Source organism: Microtus oregoni, unplaced genomic scaffold, assembly GCF_018167655.1.
Source record: "Microtus oregoni isolate MIOR12 unplaced genomic scaffold, Mior012 000038F_ref0000394, whole genome shotgun sequence".
In the NCBI taxonomy this organism is placed as follows: Eukaryota; Metazoa; Chordata; class Mammalia; order Rodentia; family Cricetidae; genus Microtus; species Microtus oregoni.
This window is the reverse complement of record NW_024543097.1, coordinates 21,881,092-21,903,518: the sequence shown is the minus strand read 5'-3', so window position 1 is coordinate 21,903,518 and position 22,427 is coordinate 21,881,092.

The window sequence follows — 22,427 nt, the reverse complement described above, 5'->3', positions numbered from 1 at the left end:
AGACAGCTATTTGTTTTCTAACAAGAGAGAGAAAGAAGGGTGTGGATTTGCATGGGTGGGGAGGAGGGGAGGACCTTGCAGGAGTTGGTGGAGGGGAAACTGTAATCCGAACATATTGCATGAAGTAAAATCAATTTTCAGCAAAACCAAATGGACAATAAAGGAAGTCAGCAATCCTGTTTCCTCATCTAGTAGTATTAAAATAGCACTGCTCCGTAATGCAAACTAGGTCTATGTGATTTTCTCTATGGATATCTTCTAAGTCATCCTGCTTTCCCTCCTACCACTTACCCAACTGCTCTTTTTCAGCTCTGCAACTTATATTCTAGACTGACTTCTTACCATGATGAGGTATGTAGCTGTGGGTAGGAGCTGACTGCATCTTGGTTTTCTTTTCAATACAGTAGAAATAATGATGGCATATTTCCAGTACCCAGAACAGTGGTAGTGCACATAAATAGTCAGCAACTGGTCTTGTGTGCCAGTATTCACCCTGATGCACAGAAACAAAGGTGGAGCTATATCAGTCAACTTACTGCAAGATGTTGGTGTATGTGTTTGTGAGCTTGGCTCGACAGATGTGAAGCCTGTGACAAAGCTGTCAACAAAAGGCAGGAGAGAACTTATACTGTCTAAAGCTGCAGTGCAAGAAGGAAGTTTGGGAAACATCAATTATGCTCTTAAGACATTTCAAGTGATGGATCATTTTCTTCATGTTCCAGCAAATTTATGTGGATTTTTTTACATAAAATTGAATGACTATGACCATTAATCATATTTATCAGTACGTACTCAGCCTTACCTAAATTAGTGTTTGACTGAATAACTTGGGATTCTACTTTATCAAGATCTACAAAGAAAAACAGTTGTAGGGGTCGAAAATTTGCTGGTTTCTGTGTCTCAGAATGATCCATGTACCAGAACTTCCAAAGATAATTTATTCCTACCCTTAAACTTTCAGCTTAATGTAGATTACGAAGCTCCCACAGTATCTACAAATGTATTAGTAATTGTGCATATCAATCTTTAGATAATTGTAAAATCTCTGCTATTTTGCTTTGTTTTTCTCTTACTAGAAAGGGTTAAGAACCCAAAAATATCATCTTCTTTAATTTGTGTACCCAAAATGAGAACTAAAATATTGCATATTGCACTCTCTGGATATATATTTACTAAATGAATATAGAAAGAAACACTTAAGAGAAAGTAAGAGTTACTATGTTATTGTAGATGCATAGTATAGTCACTATGTCTGTGTACATGCATAGTATAGTTATTATGTTTGTGTATATGTATAGGATAGCTACTATGTTTGTTTATGTGCATAATATAGGAAATAGAGACACATGGAAATGTAATGCTTAAATGTGAAGCAGGAGAGAAGAAAGTGTGTTTTTTTTTTCAGGGATTCCTAATACCAACAATACATGTAAATCTAGCTCCAGGAACTCTAATACCTTCTTCTTGTTTCTACAGGCAAACTCATGCATATGTGTAGACACACATAATTAAAAATAAATAAATCTTAAAAAAGAACATTGGAGTTTTTTTTATAGATGTATCCGTTGGGAATGGGCTCCAAAACCCTACATTCTGACTGGTTGTAGTTTTCTGTGGTAGTTTCTGTCTGTTGCAAAGAGAAGTTTCCTTGAGGAGGGGTGAGGGTTACAGTTCTGGGGATATAAGGACAAATGTTTATAGATTGTTGTTAGGGAATAGGCTACTTTAGTGTATTAGTAGTTGTCTACTTTTCTATGTAGATAACCATGATTTCATTAGCACTTAGTAGTTAGCTAGGTTTCCAGCACCAGGGCATTGCATCCCTCTTGTTGAGTGGGTCTTAAATCCAATTAGAGAGCTGTTGGTTACCACAAAGTATGTATATCACTACTGTACTCATTGGCTTCTTCCTTCCTTTAGAAGCCTGTATGGTGCCTTTTAGTATCATAAAAGCTACTCCTCATGGAGGAGGCATTGGGGTAAGTTACACTGGGGTCTCTGGGCTTTGTGTCTGAAATGCATGGTGTCTTCATATTAAGTACTTACCTCCCCTTTCTTGCAGCAGGTAACCAAGGATGGCATCAATAGGCTTTATTTGTTGGGAGTCTCTGAGGTATCCTTAGACAACTCAAAGGAGGGCTTTTCATGTCTAGTAGTTGGGTTTTGTTAGACAGTCTTTGACTTAGTCAACATGAGAAAATTTGTTAAAACTATATATTTATACAATGAATTACATGAATTATTTGTTTTTTGGTAACTAATAGTATGATTCCTTGTGGCTTTTTCAGATATCCATATTGTTATTTTATCCCTCTCCCTCATTATCTTGTATTTTTCTTGGAGCAGGTAAGATGGTCCTCTGAATAGAAGAGAAAATCAATTTGTTTCCAATGCCAAATAGTCAGCTCTGAAACATACATATAAGTAACATTATATGAACTCAGCAGGTTATATTTAGAAATACATATGTATCTTCATACACCAACAATTAATGAAAAAAGAGGCCATGCATTTGAAAGAGAATGGGGAAAGATTTATGGGAGGACTTGGAGGAAGGAAAGAGAAGGAAGAAACATAGTTAAATTATAATCTCAAAAGTATGAGCAAAAATAACCTCGAAATGAAACAAAAAATAATGCAAACCAAACCAACCTATTAAACAAAGCTATGGGTTTCATTTTTGTGGTGAATTTTTATGTTTTCTACAATGTCTGCAGATTTTTTTAGAAATATAACATTGTAAAAATATGGACAGCTGTAAGCAATATTCAGGACAGGCCATTTCTCTTTACTTGTGCCATAACCATTAAATGATCCGAGGAAGAGTTTGGTTATAAATTTTATTAATTACAAGTTTTTATGGATGAAAAAAACCAACAAAAATATGAGTGGATGTTTATGATATTTAGAGCCATTTATACATAACATTTAGCAGGTGGTAGTGTTTTTTTTTCAAGGTAAAATTTGCAATAGATTATTTCTTTTATTTTTAAAATTATAATATAGCTACATCATTTTTTCTTCCCTTTCCTTACTCACTCCAAGAGCTCTTATATAACCCTTCTTGCTTTCTGTTAAATTCATGGCCTTTTTAAAAATTAGTTCTTGCTACATGCATATGAAGTGAAAGTGAAACATGCTTTTGACATTGCTGAATCATGCATAGGCTGCCCATTTACAATGGGTTTCATGGTCTGAGTTGATAAGGATGACTAACCAGGTCTTTTCCTCAAGGAATAGATTCCACTGAGATATGAACTCGGATTGCCGGATTCAGAGTCCAGAATATTAACCATTACACCACAGGAGCTGGTACATGTATATGTGTGTATGTATATATATATTCTTATATCCTTCTCAGTGCTGTGGGATAATTCTCTTGTACCCTGTACAAATTTGTCACTCCTATTGGTTTAATAAAATGCTAATTGGCCAGTAGCCAAGCAGGAAATAGAAGCAGGGTAACCAGACAAGGAGAATTCTGGGAAGAGGAAAGGCTCAGTCTGCAGTCACTACCCAGACACAGAGGAAGCAAGATGCAAATTCTGCACCAAGAAAAGATACCAAGCCATGTGGCTAAACAAAGATAAGAATTATGGGTTATTTTAAGATTTTAAGATCTATCTAAAAATATGCATGAGCCATTGGCCAGACAGTGTTGTAATTAATATAGTTTCTGTGTGATTATTTGAGTCTGGTTGACCAGGAAATAAAAGCAGTCTTCATCTACATATGGAATCCAACCCTGCATCTCTGGGATAATGCCTACTTGATCATAATGGATAATTTTTCTAATGTGTTCTTGGATTCGGTTTGCCAGTATTTTATTTAGAATTTGTGCGTCGATATTCATGAGTGAGATAGGCCTGTAATTCTCTTTCTTGGTTGGGTCTTTGCGTGGTTTTTCCCTGCCCACTTTACAAGGTCTATTGTTTTTGTCATTGTTCAACTCATGCTTATGCAGTCATGTTGGTGAGAATTTACGGATGTAGATTCTGACGTTACTAGAAGACACAATTGCACAGCAAACTTTCAGACCCTCCAGTTCTAACACTCTTTCTGCCTACTCCTACTCAAACTACCCTGAGTAAGTGGGGGAGTGCTTTTAGATTCAGAACTGGGACTGGGCTCTGCAAATCTGCATTTTGATTGGTTGTGATTTTATCGAATGGTCTCTGTCTGTTACAGAGATATGTTTCCTTGATGAAGGTTAAGTCCTACACTTATCTGTAGGTATAAGACCAGATATCTAGAATGCAGCTAGGGATTATGCTGGTTTAGTAAAGTAATTTCTGTGTGTTCCCCTTCAAGATCCATGTCTATACTAGCCCTACATGACTATGCTAGGTATTGGCTAGGCTTCCTACTCAGGCATGATTTCTCTTAAATCCAATTAGAGAACTGTTGTTTACTAGCAAGGCATGAATGCCACTATTAGACCCTAAGGTAGAAAAATTCTTGTAAAGAGTTCACTTAGGACTTTGGATGTAGTTCAGTGGTAATGCTTGCTTATACATAGACATGGGTTTGGCTCCAGGTACTGCTAGAAAATAGTTAATTTATAAAAAGAGTAGCATGTCAAAGAAAAGCAATGTGTTTCAATACCATCAGCTATCAGATGAGTTCTCCCAGCTTTGATTCAGAGATAAGATTAATATAAGGTATTTTACTGAAAGAAAGAAAAAATATTGCTGAATTCTAATATTCATAATGGTAAAGTAACAATATGGAAAAAAGACTAAAAAGAAAATGAGGAGGAGAAAGAAAAGATAAAGAACAGGATGGTCAGATGCATAGGGTAAAAGCCAAATGAAAATTCTTTTCTGTGAATGAGATAGCCCAAAATCTGTCCCCTAACAACACTGTGGTGTACAATTTTATTTATGATTGCAACACACATACATCCTTGCACTCAGACACACACACACACACACACACACACACGTTTACACAAGAGTCTATTCAATTTGTACTGAGCAAGAATTAACATTCTCTATCAGCCCAAGTCACTGGTTTTTGTGTCCTCTAGATGGCTTGACTATACCGCATTTCTCACAGTTCTGAGTGTGGTAACACATAATCCCACTGGGAAGCTCCTTCCTGGAGCCCCTTCCCTCCTTGAAAAGACAGATGGACTTCTTAGGCAATTTCTTTGCTTCCTTAGGTGACCCTGGACTCTGGGATCTCTGCCGATTTCCTGACTCTGTGGCAGGCCAGGTCTCTTGCATGTTTAGCCTTTATCTATAGCCACAGGCTCCATGAAATCTGGCCATTCTTATGGGGCACAGAAGAGCTTCAGTTAATCTATGCTTTTTTTTCACAGGCAGTTTGTTTAGGAGTCACTGCTCAGTCTTTGTTTGAGGGGGGAAAGAATCAAAATCCAGCTTTACCTGGTGACTGGTTTCAGTCTTGATCTAAGTTTTGTTTGAAGAGGCTTCTGTGAATAAATACATTTGCTTCAGTTCTTATTTTTTTATGAAATGAATATTTTCTTCTTTATGATCAAGTACAAAAGTTATCTAGGACTTTGTATTTTACCCTGTGAGATGTTTGAAATTAGGCAAAGCAGTTCAGGTGATAGTTGACTATGTTAGTAAGTACACTGACTTGACAAATAAAAGCAAATAACTCATGTAACTCTTTGAGAAATATGGCAGTGTGGTTTAATGCAAAGTTTGTAGTTAAATAACTCACAAATAATCTTAGCAACATGAGGGACCTACATATATCCTGATCATTTGTAGTATACAGTCATAATCAAATAAAACCTGTATTTTTCTATCGAATCTATTCTTTTAATGAGGCCATTGAGACCCATAGCAGTTGTTACTAAAAGCACACAAGTACCAAGATCCATATTTTAACCACATCCCTTTATTTTTCTGCACAAATCTAATCTATATGTGCCTGCACTCTCAACTCCCAAATGACTGTTGAATAATTACAGGTCAACCACCACACTTGCACTATGAACAACTCCTCAAGTGGCAAAATCTTAGTCTAATTTCTGAGCACTGAAAACTGTGCAAGTCATGGTCAAATGTTGTCTGCTTTCATTATTTCTGGTTTAAGATTTGTCAAGTCCCTGGATACTGCGTTAACAACTTCCTGTGGCGTCTTTAAGAAAACCAGCATTGGCAATTATACTTGTTTTGCATGTTCCTATTCACACAGCTGCCAGCCACAAGAAGGCAAATTTTAGGGAACATTCCTTCTTTATTTAATTCCTTCTGCAGGTGTCACTTCTGTGTTTTAGCCATCTGGCGTTCTGCAAAGTAGAAATTCAATACCAACTATTTATTGAGTCTTACATGCTAAGTAAAAAAAATCTCCTTCAAGTAACAGTATTAAAATGCCCAATAAGGCAAATAGATTTTATATTTGTTTTTAGTTTTGAGAGATGTGATTTGAAAGCACTGTGGCTATTTAGTAGACTTTGTTGAAAAGGGTACATAGAAATAGTACTAATATTGGGCTTTCTTCCCTGTAGCATAACCTCAATGAAAATTGCCCTATTCTATAGGACTTTTGGCCTTCAGATGCAATATATTACCTCTGCCCTTTTCTTGAAAAGATTTAGTGGGTAGAAACAGCTGATATAAAAAAGAATTTTTAATTTTTTCCTTTCACAAGATCCTAGAGTATGATTGGAGGTAAGAAAACAGTTTCTTTCCCCTTTGGTGAGACAGAGCCTTAATATATATTTATTAATTATATATTAATATATATTCTATATTAGTCTCAAACTCATAACACTTATGCTCTAGCTTTCCAAGATAAATTCTTTTTCTGAAGAGTTTGTTTTGAGCTTATAGTTTCAAAGGGTTAGAGTTTGTAATGGCAGAGTAGAGGTAATAGGAGGCGGGTAGCTGGATCAATAACTGAGAGTTCACATCATGAACCACAATAAGAAGTATAGAGCTAACAAAAAATGACATGAATCTTTTAAAACTTTAGACACCACCCATGTGAAATATCTCCTGATGACAATTAGAGTAGTCACCAGTCAGATTATAGGAGAAGGTCAGTTCAGGCACCCTCTCCGCTGTTGCTAAGAGTCTTATCTGGGGTCATCCTTGTGGATTCCTGGGAGTTTCCCTTGCACCAGGGTTCTCCAAAACCCCCAAATGGCCTTCTCTATCAAGATACCTATTTCATTACAGATGCCTCCACTGGAGCCCACTGGAACCTTGCTGGTAAATCACAGCCACATGGTCATACACGGATTAATAGAAATGGGTTAATTTAAGATATAATTGCTAGCCAATAAGAAACTAGAGCTAATTTGCCAAGCAGTGATTTAATTAATACAGTTTCTGTGTGATTATTTTGAGTCAGGGTGGTCGGAAAACAAACAAGCAACCCCCAACAACAGACTGTCACTATCATTTTTGATCTTAGCCATTCTGATAGGTGTAAGATAGTATCTTAGAGTCATTTTGATTTGCATTTCCCTGATAGCTAAGGATGTTGAACAATTAGGTGTATTTCAGCCATTTGAGATTCTTCTGTTAATAATTCTTGGATAATATACATAGTGATCCCAAAAATTCTAACAGAGAACTCTTAGAGCTGATAAAACACCTTCAGTAATGTGGCTGGATACAAGATTAACTCAAAAATATCAGTAGCCCTCCTATATACAAATGATAAATGGGCTGAGAAAAAAAATCAGAGAAACAACACCCTTGGTAATAGCTACAAGTAACATAAATATCTTGGGATAGCTCTAACCAAACAAGTGAAAGAGCTGTATGACAAGAACTTTAAGTCTTCAAATAAAAAAAAATGGAGAAGGGACCTAATGTGGAAAGAACTTCTATGCTCATGGATCAGTAGGGTTAACATAGTAAAAATGGCAATCTTACCAAAAGCAATCTACAGGTTCAATGCAATCCCCATCAAAATCCCAACACAGTTCTTCACACATATCAAAAGAACAATAATCAGATTCATATGGAGAAACAAAATACCCAAGATAGCTAAAACAATCCTGTACAATATAGGAACTTCTTGTGGTAGCACCATCTCTGACTTCAAACTCTACTATGGAGCTATAGTAATAAAAACTGCATGGTATTGGCATAAAACAGACAGGTTGATCAATGGACTCAAGTTGAAAATCCTGACATAAATCCACACACTTATGAACACCTGATTTTTGACAGAGAAGCCAAAATGGAAAAAGAAGCATCTTCAATAAGTGGTACCAGATAACTGGATATTCACATGTAGGAGAATGCAAATAGATCCATATCTACTGCCCTGCACAAAACTCAAATCCAAGTGGATTAAAGACCTCAACATAAATCTAGTTACACTGAACTTGATAGAATAGAAAGTGAAAGTAGCCTTGAGTGCATTTTCATAAGAGACAACTTCCTGAATACATCAGCAGCACAGACATTGAGATGTTATTAATAAACAGGACCTCCTCAAGTTGAAAACCTTCTGTAAGGCAAAAGATACCCAACAGGACAAAACAGCAGCCTACAGAATGGAAAAAAGATTTTCACCAACCACATATCTGAGAGAGGGCTGATCTCCAAAATATGTAAAGAATTCAAGAAAACTAGATATTAAAATACTAAATAATCCAATTAAAAATAAGGTATAGATTAAAAAATATTTTTAACTTAAAATTTTGTTGAGAATTTCAAGCATATATACTGGCTCACCTCTTTTTTTAACTAATCTGGGATGTTTTAGTCATACATGTTTTATAAATATAAATATAAATTGTAGCTTAGCCTAGTTTATCATTAAGGGGGTCATATGCCTTCATGGGCTTTTAAAGATGTTCCTGAGGGAAACATCATGAGGTTCACAACACTTCTATTTTAAAATATTACAGGCAATATTTAATTAGAAAATGATGTCCAAACAATTCTTTCTTTGGGAGGTCAGAGAGTAAATTAGTTGTATGAAAGTACTTTTTTTTTTTTGAAGGATCAAGAATTCTTGGGACTATTTTCTTCTCTCACATTTAGTTATTTGGGTATTATCATTGTTAATTTGAAAAATAGTCTTAACAATTTTCATGTTCTGCACTGGATTCTCCTTTTCTATGTTTCCCTATGTGACTTGCTTGTGGTGAGAAATTATCAAATATTCAAGCACAGTCCCATAAGGCATAACTCATTGAGAGCTATACTCTTGATCTTCTTAAGAACTTGTAGTCAATCACAACTGGTAAAGTCTGGGTAACCCTGCTTGTGATGGTTTGAATGAAATGTCTCCCCCCCACAAAGGCTCACAGGGTACCATTAGCAGTGGCACTGTTAGGAGATGTGGCCTTCTTAGAGTAGGTATGGCCTTGTTGGAGGAAGTGTGTCTCTAGGGGTGAGCTTTGAGGTTTCAAATGCTTAAGCCAGGCCCAGAGGCTTTCTCTTCGGGCTGCCTGTCGATCTGGATGTACATTTTACAAGTTCTTTCTCCAGTACAATCTCTGCCTGCATGCTACCATGCTTCCTGCAATCATGACAATGGACTAAACTTCAGAACTGTAAGCCAGCCCCAATGAAATGTTTACTTTATAAGAGTTGCTATGGTCTCAGTGTCTCTTCCCAGCAATGAAACCCTAAGTAAGGTTGTAATGTGGGATTCCTCTCTGTATGCTGTGAATACCATTTGGCGAATAAAAAATCTGCCTTGGCTTGTGATAGGGTAGAATAGAACTAAACTGAACGCTGGGAGAAAGAAGGTGGAGTCAAGAAGATGCCATGTAGCAGCCACTGGGAACAGACATACCAGAACCTTGTTGGTAAGCCACAGCCATGTGATGATACACAGATTAATAGAAATGGGTTAAATTAAGATGTAAAAGTTAGCCAATAAGAAGCTAGAGCTAATGGACCAAGCAGCGATTTAATTAATACAGTTTCTGTGTGGTTATTTTGGGGCTGAGCAACCGGAAACAAACAAGTGGTTTCCTACAACACTGCTGTATGTGACAAATTTCCCGAGCCATTCAGTTTGAGCTTGCTGGCTGCCAGCCTGGGTCTAGGGTCAGTAGGAAGTCCTGTTTTCAGAGAATAAGGTGAAATGTGATAGAGTAGAGCACCTAAGATCCTCTTCTGACTTAGCTACATGTGCATGCATGGCTACACCTGTAAATATACCACACATACATGTTCATGCATGCACACATGCATACACACACACATGTGCACGCACACAGACACCTAGATTGGTGGCACCTTTAATCCCAGCATTGGGGAGGCAGAGCTAGGAGGATCGCTGGGGTTTGCTGGCCATGTAGTCTGGCAGAATCAGTAGGCTCTGGATTCAGTGTCTCAAAAAGTAAGATGGAATTCTGAGATAGTTAGTGTTGTCTCTCAGTTTAACAGTACTGGGAATTACTTCTGAGGCAACTCTTCAGGCATAATTTGGAGGGGTTTCTTTATTAGGTTATCCTCTGGAAGGTCTGTGAGACATTTTCTTGATTTAAATATGAAGACACACTCTAAAGGCTGGGGCATCATTCCTTGGCTTAGGTACTGGATTGCATGGAAATGAGAAAGCTAGGTGAACACAGGCATTCATCTCTTTCCACTTCTGAACTGAGATCATAATGTGATTAGCTCCCAGGACAAAGTAATTCAGAGTTGTGTACATAGATGCCTCTACAACTTTCCAATACTCACTGTATTTATTCCCAGGAGTTCTCTGAATTCTGCCTTCTTGAGCAGCTGCTCTGAAGGCACACATTGCATCTGCATGTGAGATCACTTAGTAACTGAACACACAAAATAAGGTGTCTCATTTGCAGGAAAACAAATGTCCCCAAGATAGAGTAAGTGATAATGATTTTATGATAGCTTACGGAAACTCGTGATTATTGTAGGCACTGGCCAAAAGTGTCACAAAGTATGTAAATAATTCATTAGAGAGCACTGTGTATTCTGTTGCATTGTCTTCCTCTCACCCTGCAACCAAGTTTATTGTTATTGTCAGCACCTTTCTTTCTCTATTATTACTGACACTGTGAAAAAATGGAAGGATATATTTGGATTAGCATTTATATAAGATTTTTCATTTTATGAATCACTTTAGTAAAGTTTGTATTAGTTTTGTTTTGTTTTTAGTCATGTGTGTTAGCTTGTATTCTGGTATTTGTATTTTGTAAGTAGAATACTGAAATATGAGAAGTTACTAATTACTGGTCTGAAAAGTAGTAGAAAAGCTGAGATTAATCTGATGTGTATTTTACAACTGCTGTACTGAGCATAGGATCTTGTTTAAGTCAACCAGACCAAGCTTGCCATCATCGAGGAAGATATGGTGTTTGCATTTCTGACAAACTTAGAAGCAGATATTTATATCAACAGTCAGTGAGGCTAAAATTAACAAGCCTTGATCACATTTCAGAAGCATCAGGTCAGGTATATACAGTCTGAGTATTGGAAAGACTATTATACATTTTTTTCTGAATTTCAGACTTATTTTTTGATGGTCTCATTTATTGTGCATCTGCTAGACTTCTGAAAATTCAACCTATTAAAGACTGTCAGCTGGGTGACACACACCTTTAATCTCCGTACTCAGGAGACAGAGGTTGGTGAATCTCTGGGAGACAAATAAAATGTCACTTCTACTTGTGAACTTCATCTTTCTTTTATATTCCATATATACATGAACTGCTGCTGAAATATTTTATATTAAACTAGATGCTGGACCTGCCATGGGTTTCTTCTTTCTCTTAATTGTAAAAGATACTTGGTGATGAGGAGCGGATAATTCTCTCATCAATTATCCTTACTCCCCTCTTCATTAAACTTTGTTTTAATTAGTTTATTTAGTTTAATTTGTTCCTGTACAATTAAAACATTCTTCTCACTAAACCTGCCTTCAGGTTCCAGGGTTCACTCATTACATTGCTGCATAATCTTAATTTAAAAATATATGTTGTTACTGTTTACTTAAGCACTTCAAAGAAACCATAAAGAGGCATACAAGTGGTATTTAGCATATTATAAATAACCTACTTGACACTTAACATTTGAAAACACCTTAGCCCATACACAAGCCTACTAAACCATTTCAATTTCCCAATGCGCTATAATCTGTGATTTTTTTTGTGCCCTGGAACCTGGTGCTTTCTTCATTTTCTCTATCTAGTTATATATTTAAAACTTAACACAAGATAGATTTCCTCTGTGAAAAATCTGACATTCCAATAAGAACTGATGATGATTTTCCCTAGGCTGCTTCTTGCAAATGTCTATCTTAGCATCGGTAAAACACACACACACACACGCACACACACACACACACACACACACACACACACACTGCATGGACGTACCATCCCTTTCTTTGTACTAGACACCAAGTTCAGCAAAAGTGGAAACTACATATTATTAATTTATGTATTTCTAAAATGCAGCATAGACATATCTTTAGTTTTTCAGCATCCATAATGTTATCTGGATAAATGGAACTAATAATGGGAGTTCTAGAAATTAATCCTGCACTGAATCTCAAGAGATAAGTAGATGTATAATTAAAAAATACATAAAGAACTTGGAAACTTCTTCCTGCTCCTCAGTAGGTAAACACCAGGTTATGTAAACTTTATGAACCTTTAAAACTTTATTCATGTGTAAAATAATAATGACTATTTTGTAGGAATAATGTATGAAAAGGGCAGATGTTAAATAATGCACAGAAAATACACACACACAGAATAAGATGCCTAGAGTGTTGTGTGGCTTGAATATTTTTTTTTGGAAGAATGAGTGTAACTTAAGAAGCATCATCTTTCTCTTGAACCAAGCAGCTTTGAAGAGATTAGTGATGCTCACGATTGCTTTTGGTACTTCCAAACGCACTATTACACTAAATATTTTGTTTACCAAGGCGTGACCAACAAACTGACATGTTCAAAGAGAGTGGAGACGAATGGCTTCATTACGTTGATTCTCACGAGCTTTACTTGCTCAATATAAATCTATTATCCTTAGCACAAAAGATCTTTTTAAAAACTGTTTGCCTAGAATCCAGGCTTGGTGGCTTGAATTACGATAATTTATGGCTCTCTTGGGCTACCTAGCAAATTCCAGGCCTGTCTGAATCACATTGTGACTCTGTCTGAAAAGACATTGCAAAGAAAACATTCACTTGTAGGTTGTCCTTTCTCTATCAACAAATTTAGGAAAATTTTGTATAAGTAAAGGTCAGAAATGCATTGCTGTGCCACACTTCCCATCAGCACTCAAGTGACCTGCTAAATTCTCTGTCTCTCTGGTTTAATTTCACCTTCTTATGTCTAATAAAGGACATAATGAACAATTTTTTCCAAGTAAAATGCCTGTTGAACAAATGAAACTAAAAGCCAAATAGCCAAATATTTGCTCCTTCAGGGTATCCACTGACTTACACAAGAAATCCATTGATATAGGAGCTGAGCCCTGTTCCAACAGAGATTCTTCAGTCATCGGAGTGAAAATGCTAAGCATAATTACTTAGTTCATTGTCTGACGGTGGAATAATTTGTTTCTCTTTCAGAACCTTTAGTTTTTCTTACGAAAGAGAAAAAATGCCACATAGTTGCACCTCTCAAAATTAAAGGAATAGTTTTAGAAGAATGATATCCTAAAGAAATAGGAAGCAATATACTAACTTCCGTAGATATGTCTCCATTTGTTTACTGATTTTCACCTTTTCAGAAAATGGCTTCCATATTGTGTTGATCTGGCATGTACACCTTTTCTGGCTTCCTAGTATCATTATTCTGAAGTTCATGTGGCAAAGGACCAATGGAGGCATCTATCCAATAGACAACAAGTATCCAAGTCCTGCCAGTGAACCCTTGTGTGAACTTGGGAGAAAAGCGTCTCCTCATGGGTCTACAATAATTGCAAGTTGGCCAGAATACTGATTGCAATTTTTAATTTAGATCCAGGACGAAAAGACTAGCTACATTTGGATTTTGAATCCCTGTATCTGTGTATCTAAAAATTTTTGTTTTAGATGGAGTTTTGGGTCATTTGTTGTGACTAATAATGAATTCAATGGTGTTATATAAACATTCCTAGACAGAGACTTGGCTGTGATTTGTGTGTGTTGGCTTGAAATCTATTATCTACCTGAAATCTCTTACTGAATTCTAATTATTCTTCTGTAAATTATCTTAAGTTTTTTAAGGAAATCATCTACAAAAATGTTAACATTTTCAAGTGCTCACACATTCAATCTTTCCTTTGATATTTTTGTAGACTTTTATAACATTGAATTAAAATAAGTGCTTGCTACTCATTTTTTAAATCCATGACTTAAAATAAAATGTTATCAATATTTCTCATGTACAGGGGAGTTTCCTGTAAGATTCTGGGGCTTTATTTTTTAAATTTAAGTTTAAAAGAGAGAGTTGGGATGGAGAGGGTATGTACGTATGGCTTGAGTATTAAGGATAGAGGACATCTTTCATGAGTCAGAGTTCTCCTTTTACTGTGGATTCTGCAGACTGAAGTCAAGTTGTCAGATGTGGGCAGCAAGTAACTTTTTCCCCCCTGAGTTATTTTGCCAGTACAGGATGTCCATTTTAATAGATTAGGGAATTAGATTCTGTTTTAATGTACTCTATGAAAATAATTTCGATCACATTAAGGTTGGTCATACATCTTTCACGAATCTTACTAAGAATAATTTTTATTTTATGTACTATTTATTAAGTTTAAGCATGTAAAATAGTCATCTTTTTCTTCTTTTAAATCTTACTATAATCCATAGGATATGGCAAACCATATGCAAAGATGTTTCAGTGTTTTTCCTTTTGAAAAAGAAATACAAAAGTCTTAATAGGTTATGGAATTTCATTCATCAAGTTGGTGTTCAAACTGTATGCATTTTAATTTCTTACCCATATGATAAATCTAACCAATAGTCTAGGCTATAGAAATATCTAAAAATAAAGATAGTAAGTTTTATATCACTAGGGATTATATCAAAAAGCATTTGCTTCCCAGGCTCGTAGTGTAATGGGATGAGTAAATGCCTTCATCTTCTTTAATAATTAAAAAAATAAGATCCTACAGCTGCTACAGATTAAACCCAACCTAGACCGTGTTATGCTTTCATTTGTTAATGCTTGCTTTAGATGATGGAATTAATGCAGTCGAAGATACTAATCTACTAATAAAAGATAGTGTCTTAAGTTTGTAATGAGTTTACATTCAACCTTTTAATTTTATTAGCAGAAAACATGACCATTTCCCTTGTCGTAGCACTTATAATTTATTCATTCTGGATTTTTCTAAATAGTTGACTTACTACCTTTGGCAATAGTAATCTGCATCTTACAATGCTGGCTCATTGCTTTTGAGTTTCCCCCTTGGATTTTGCATCTTTCTGCTTCTTTAACCATTTTGTACAATATTGCTTTTCTACTGTAAACTTATATCAAGCTATATTTGGCAATAACCCTAAAGGTTTGTTCTTGTCATTATAAAGTTGAATATTTTCCCAGAGAATTTTTATCAAATAATTATTATCACATAGAAAAGCAATTATAGAACAAAATCACTTGTAAACTTTCTTGATTTTTATAAACTCTCCAAAGTACATAAAATATGGAATGTACTTAGGGATATTTGATAGTCAATTTTAATTAAATCAATTAAATAAAGCTTTGGGAAAGCTAAAAATGTTTGTTATTCTTATTAGCATAATTAAACTCCACAGTTTTAAGTAGCGAAACATGTATCTGACGTTTTATTAGGAAATAAGTCAATTTCATGCCCTTCCTTCATTCAGAATATTGTTAACTGCCCATGTTCATTTGTCTTCAAATAGATTCATTCAACCACTAAGTTGAACATAAATGTACCAATGTATTCCTCTTTGTGTACAGTCATATACTAGTAATTTTTATATACCCAGTAGTTGTCTCAAGGAATTAGTTTTGAGTTTGTGACTATAAGCAAAGTCTTAAATAGCTGATTGGTTTTTAAATATACTAACAATATATAGTTATTATATTATGTTAATATTGTTTATATATCTATATATATATCTATCACTATCTAAATTGAAGTGTATTTCTTGATTTCTTGCCTTGTGAGGACTTGCAAGAAAATAGAGGACGTTAATCTACTATTTTGCTGTTAAGTTCAGGATATCATTTTTAAGCACCTATTTCTTCTTAAGTGTCTTACTCATCCCCTTTCCATTATTTACTATATTCCTTAAATGTTCTACACAATCCATAATTCTTTATGAGAATACATCCAAGTCCCAGTTACATGACAAAAGTGTGCCGTCCCTCCCTCTTATTCTTTCTCTTCCTTTTATCTGTTTATGAGACTATAGCTCAAACTGGTCTCCAATGTATCATCTACCTCCTGGGAAGTATGGATCATCAAATCCAATAAATGATATATCTTTTACTTTTTCTTTCATTTTTGATATTATCATAAAACTACATAATTTCTCCCTTTCCTTTCCTCCCTCAAACCCTCCCATATGCAGTACTGTGCTCTCTTTTGAATCTATAGCATCTTTTTTCATTAATTGTTGTTACATACATATATGTATATACATATATATTTCTAAACACATAAATACAACCTGCTCAGTCTGTATAGTGTTAATAGGTATGATTCCAGTGCTGACATTTGGAATTGGATACCCAATTAGTGTGCTTTTCCCTGGGGAAGTCTATTTTCCCACTTTCAACATTCCTGAGTTGCTTGTATTCTTTGTGTAAACTTGAGGCCTCATGGAATTCCCCTGTCCACTTTACTAAGTCTCTTATTGCCTTGTTCAGATTATGGTAATTGTGTTGGTAAGGATTTATGGGCGTAGATTCTGACATTCCTAGGAAACATAGTCTCACAGCAAATACCCTGGCCCTCTGCTTTTGTACTCTTTCCATTCTTCTGTAATGGTCCCTGAATAGTAGTGATAAACTAGCTTGTCTCCCTCTTAGACTTGAATGCTATCATATAGTAAAGACAAACTAGGTTCATTCTTATTTATGATTGAGTTTCTGTTTCTCCAAGATTGGGCTATGCCATACCTGTAGCCTTAACTACAAACGTTTCTGTACCGCCTGTTCTGGGAAATGGCAGCCCTACCTTTGTTTCAAAATGATGGGGAAGAGTCTTCTGTTTTGTGTTAATTTCTTTGGTTAAATAAAGAAACTGCCTTGGCCCTTTGATAGGACAGAAAATTAGGTAGGTGGAGTAAACAGAAGAGAATGCTGGGAGAAAGAAGCCGAGTCAGGCAGTCGCCATGATTCTCCCACTCCAGACAGACGCAGGTTAGGATCTTTCCTGGTAAGCCACCTTGTGGTGTTACACAGATTATTAGAAATGGGTTAATCGAGATGTGAGAATTAACCAATAAGAGGTTGGAACTAATGGGCCAGGCAGTGTTTAAAAGAATACAGTTTCCTTGGGTTCACCTTCTTACTTAGCTTCTTTAGATTCACCTATTGTAGACTCCGTGACCCTTATTTATGGCTAGAAACCAATTATGAGTGAGTACATCCCATGTTCATCTTTTTGGGTCTGGGATACCTCACTCAGGATAGTGTTTTCTATTTCCATCCATTTGCATGCAAAATTCGAGAAGTCATTGTTTTTTACCGCAGCGTAGTACTCTAATGTGTATATATTCCATACTTTCTTCATCCATTCTTCCATTGAAGGACATCTAGGTTGTTTCCAGGTTCTGGCTATTACAAATAATACTGCTATGAACATAGTTGAACAAATGCTCTTGTCATATGATAGGGCATCTCTTGGGTATATTCCCAAGAGTGGTATTGCTGGGTCCAGGGGTAGGTTGATCCCAAATTTCCTGAGAAACCGAAACACTGACTTCCACAGTGGTTGCACAAGATTGCATTCCCACCAGCAATGGATGAGGGTACCCCTTCCTCCACAGCCTCTCCAGCAAAGGCTATCCTTGGTGTTTTTGACTTTAGCCATTCTGACAGGTGTAAGATGATATCTCAAAGTTGTTTTGATTTGCATTTCCCTGATTGCTAAGGAAGTTGAGCACGACCTTAAGTGTCTTTTGGCCATTTGAACTTCTTCTGTTGAGAATTCTCTGTTCAGTTCAGTGCCCCATTTTTTAATTGGGTTAATTAGCATTTTAAAGTCTAGTTTCTTGAGTTCTCTATATATTTTGGAGATCAGACCTTTGTCTGTTGTGGGGTTGGTGAAGATCTTCTCCCAGTCATAAGGTTGCCTTTGTGTCTTAGTGACAGTGTCCTTTGCTTTACAGAAGCTTCTCAGTTTTAGTAGGTACCATTTATTCAATGTTGCCCTTAATGTCTGTGCTTCTGGGGTTATACTTAGGAAGCGATCTCCTGTGCCCATCTGTTGAACCCAAGGAAAAAACATATAGTTATCCTCTTGGCTAAGGGAAGTAGACAAAATTGCTGGGGAGAAAATTGGGATCTTGGGGGTGGGGTGGGATGGGGGTAAGGGGAGATGGGGAGAGAAAAGTTAGAAGGGAAGGAGTGGGGCCTTGGGGAAGCAGGAGGATTGGGATAAAGGAAGGTTGGACAGGGGAGCACGGAACCACAATTCTTAGTTAAGGGAGCCACTTTAGGGTTGGCAAGAGACCTGACCCTAGAGGGGCTCCCAGGTGCCCAAGCCGAGGTCCCCAGTTAGTTCCTTAGGCAGCTGAGGATAGGGAACCTGAAATGACCCTATCCTAGAGCAATAATGACGAATATCTTGCATATCATCATAGAACCTTCATCTGGTGATGGATGGAGATAGAGACAGAGACCCACACTGGAGCACTGAACTGGGCTCCCATAGTCCCAATGAGGAGCAGAAGGAGGGAGAACATGAGCAAAGAAGTCGGGACCATGAGGGGTGCACCGATCCACTGAGACAGTGGAGCTGATCTATTGAAGAGTGGGAGGAGGGGGAGGGAAATAGGAGGCTGGGAGGAGGTGGAAACTTGTTTTTTTTTCTCCTTTTCTCAATAAAAAAAATGAAAACAACAACAACAACAAAAAAATGAATACAGTTTCTGTGTAATTATTTCGGGGCATAAGCTAGCCATGTGGGAGCCGGGGTGGCCGGAACACAGCCCGCTCCTTACCACTACATCAAAAGGCATTATTACTATCTTGTTGTGACACTCTTGTTATGACCGACCTGTTATGTTCTCCAACAATCCTGCCTATTTGTCTGTCAAACCCCACATTTGGAAACCCCCTCATGAAAGCATAGTTTTCATTAGTGCCCATTCTTCTGCTCTTTTGTATCTCATTTATATTCCAAAAGCATGGGATTACTGCTATTTTAGTAACTTAGTTCTCATTTAAATTGGTTGTTACACAATAGAATTTGCTTCATGATATATTGCATTTTAAGATGTAAGACACTTATGTAGCTTGCCAACACAGTTAGAACGTAAACCCTTAGGTCTGAAGCTAACACTTCAAGGTAGTCAGTGGATTGGGTGCCAAAATTCACCCTGAGAAAAAGTAGAGTATTTTTGCATTGGTAGAGTTTTGATATTCCACGGTGACAAAAATTGAAAATATTTGAAATTCTTAAATGAGATGAACTAGTGCAAATATGAAATCCCTACAGTCCTTGCCCCTACACCCTGGTTTAATTAAGCTGAATCATCAAAAGCAATGAGTGTGAATGCCAAAAAGATTTACAACTTTTATAATCATATTACTATTCAGATCTCCCAATCCCATATTGTATTGAGGTGCTATTGGCAGTATATACTTGTTAGAGGAGATAGGAACATTCTTATGGCAACTGGTTGATGTCTTATGCTCCAGTGGATGGCCACATACCCATACATATATACATATATAGGTGGCAGTAATGAAATTTAATGAAGACATATATAGATATGAAAAAATGAGGTTGGGATGGGTTTTGTAGAGAAATATGTAGGAGCTGGAGTTAGAAATGGAACAATAGCTGTGAATATGTTTCATTATATCCTCATATGAAATTCTAAAAATAAGGAAACATAGTCAAATTTTTGTCAAGTTTAGCTTTAGGAGAGGATAGTTTTTCCTTAGGAGAACTGGTGAAAATCATGATATGTGCTTTAGAAACCTAACTCCCATGTAGATAACATGTCTGATGTGCTTTTGCCCACTCAGTACACAGAAGTTGCTTTCCAGACAGAAGTAGATTTACTTAAGCAGTGGTTTAGGAAGCCTGGCCTCTCCATTCCAGAGCTGCCTGCTTTCTACAGGGGAATTCTGTGACTGCTGTCTTTTCTGTGTCTTGAGGAGGGCTATCATGGCCAACTTGGAGGGTCCTTTTATTTCTGAAGAAATAAGAATGATTACTTGCCATAAATTCTAACCAGGATACCTTGTTGTGCTATGTATTCTTTACATTTGATTAATCTAAAGATCAATCAATACTTCTTTAGTTATTTTTCTTTAGCAAAATTGCTGAATTTTTTAATTTATTTTATTGAGCTATACATTTTCTGGGCTCCCCTCTCTGCCTCTCCCCCCCCCTTCTCTAACAAAATGTGGTTGAATCCCCAAAGCTCAGTGTTAGGTCTGAAACCATCCAAACATCTGTCTTAAAACTGTTCTTATCAACATGGGAATCCACGGGAATATAATGGAGTTATAGATTGCTCCTTTTGTTAAACTTATTTGCTGGGAGTATTTAAAATGACTAGCTTATTGAAAGATTTTAGTTGAAATTTAAATTGTCTAAACCTCCAGTCTGGAAGTATTTGCTACTCTATGTTTACTAAGTCTTGAAGAAATTTAAGAGTGCATTTGAAATGTATTAGGCATAGACATCTTTAATGAAAAGGAAAATGTCCAGAAGTTGAGAAGCATACTTTGTAATAAAGTGAAATATAGATATTTCCTTATAGTATTATGACCAAATAATTAGTTTTTGCAATGACTGTGGAAAACTAAAAAAATCCTGGAAATGAGGGAATGTGTTTATAGTAATAGAGAGGCCTCTCAGACACATGGAAGGAATAAGCTATGTATAAATACTTTTAAGGCACACTTTTCTATCCTATATAAGTAGGGAGATATATTAAAACTTAAAAATGTTAATTATATAGTATAATTATGTTGCATAGTTATTAAAAGAAAATTTCTAATTAAAATAATCCTTTTGTTTATCTATCATATTGCATTTATTGCCTTGGGGGTCATACCACATGCCTAAATTTTGTTTGTTTAATCCATGCCAACTTTGTAGAATTCACTCTTTCTTTACTATGCGTTGACTATCTTCAGCATGAAGGTTCTTAACTTTATGGCTTTATTTTATATGTCAGGAAGAAATATTCACTGTAAGGATTTGACTTAATGCAACTTGATTGACCATGAGATATTGACTTTGTAATCTGATGGATTAGTTTGGAAATATTCTCCCAATAAGTTAGTGAGCATTCTAAGATTTCTGATGTCAATAAAAAGAACTTTAATACATGAATTGTGCAATGTTTCTGCCATCTTCAAATGAGATGCTCTGTCTGATAATATATCTCATTCCTCAATATTATATTTTAGATAATAATTTTTATCAGAAAATTTCCGTATTTTGATTTATAGTAAAATGAAGAGTTGAATTGCTGCCATATGGTGTCTTAAACAAATTTTCATTATTTTCCTTATTTTACTTTAAAATGAACATAGGTTATGATGAATGTTATATTTTTCAATCTGTTATATAGAATAAAAATCAAAATGTCAATCAACAGTTTTGTCCAAGACATTTTCTAGATGCTATGAAAATACTGATTAGAGGTAAGACGGAGTCCTGTTTCATGATCTTCTTTTATGCTGTGCGTGACTAGTCCAGTAAGGTTAGCTCTCTATTTAATCACAGTAGACATGAGAACAGCTTGCCTCTCACTGTTAAACACAAAGTTTTCATAATATTTAACATAAGAACATAACCAACACTCACCACAATCTGTTACTCTCTTTCTATAAATCATTATAACACTGACACATCTTTATGTAGCAGCTATCATATTAAGCAGAGAAAGCTGAATCCTGGGCTTTCAAGACTATGCTTTATCAATTTTTTCTCTATAAATATGGTCATTTATATTCCCTGATAAAAGACTGTTTCTAGTTAATGTTTCTTTCATGGGAAACTGCCTCTAATAGAAGTAATACATTTTAAAATGTCAACAAATAACTTTGTTCTTAGAATAAGAGAAAAAACACTTGGTAGATGTTAAGGCAATACTGTAATAAAATACAAAGCCATGAATAGAAAATGCTTATATCTTTACTCAGAATAATTGCTCTATGTCACAAACAGCAATTAGTGTCATCACACGATAAAAAGTTCTGATGGTTAGTCCCATCATGATAAGTTTTAGGAAATTAAAAACAGGAGGCATAAAAAAATCTAAGTAATATGTCCTAAAACTGTCACTGGATCTCACAGTAGCCATTAGCAACAATTTTTTATGCTAAAGTTTAA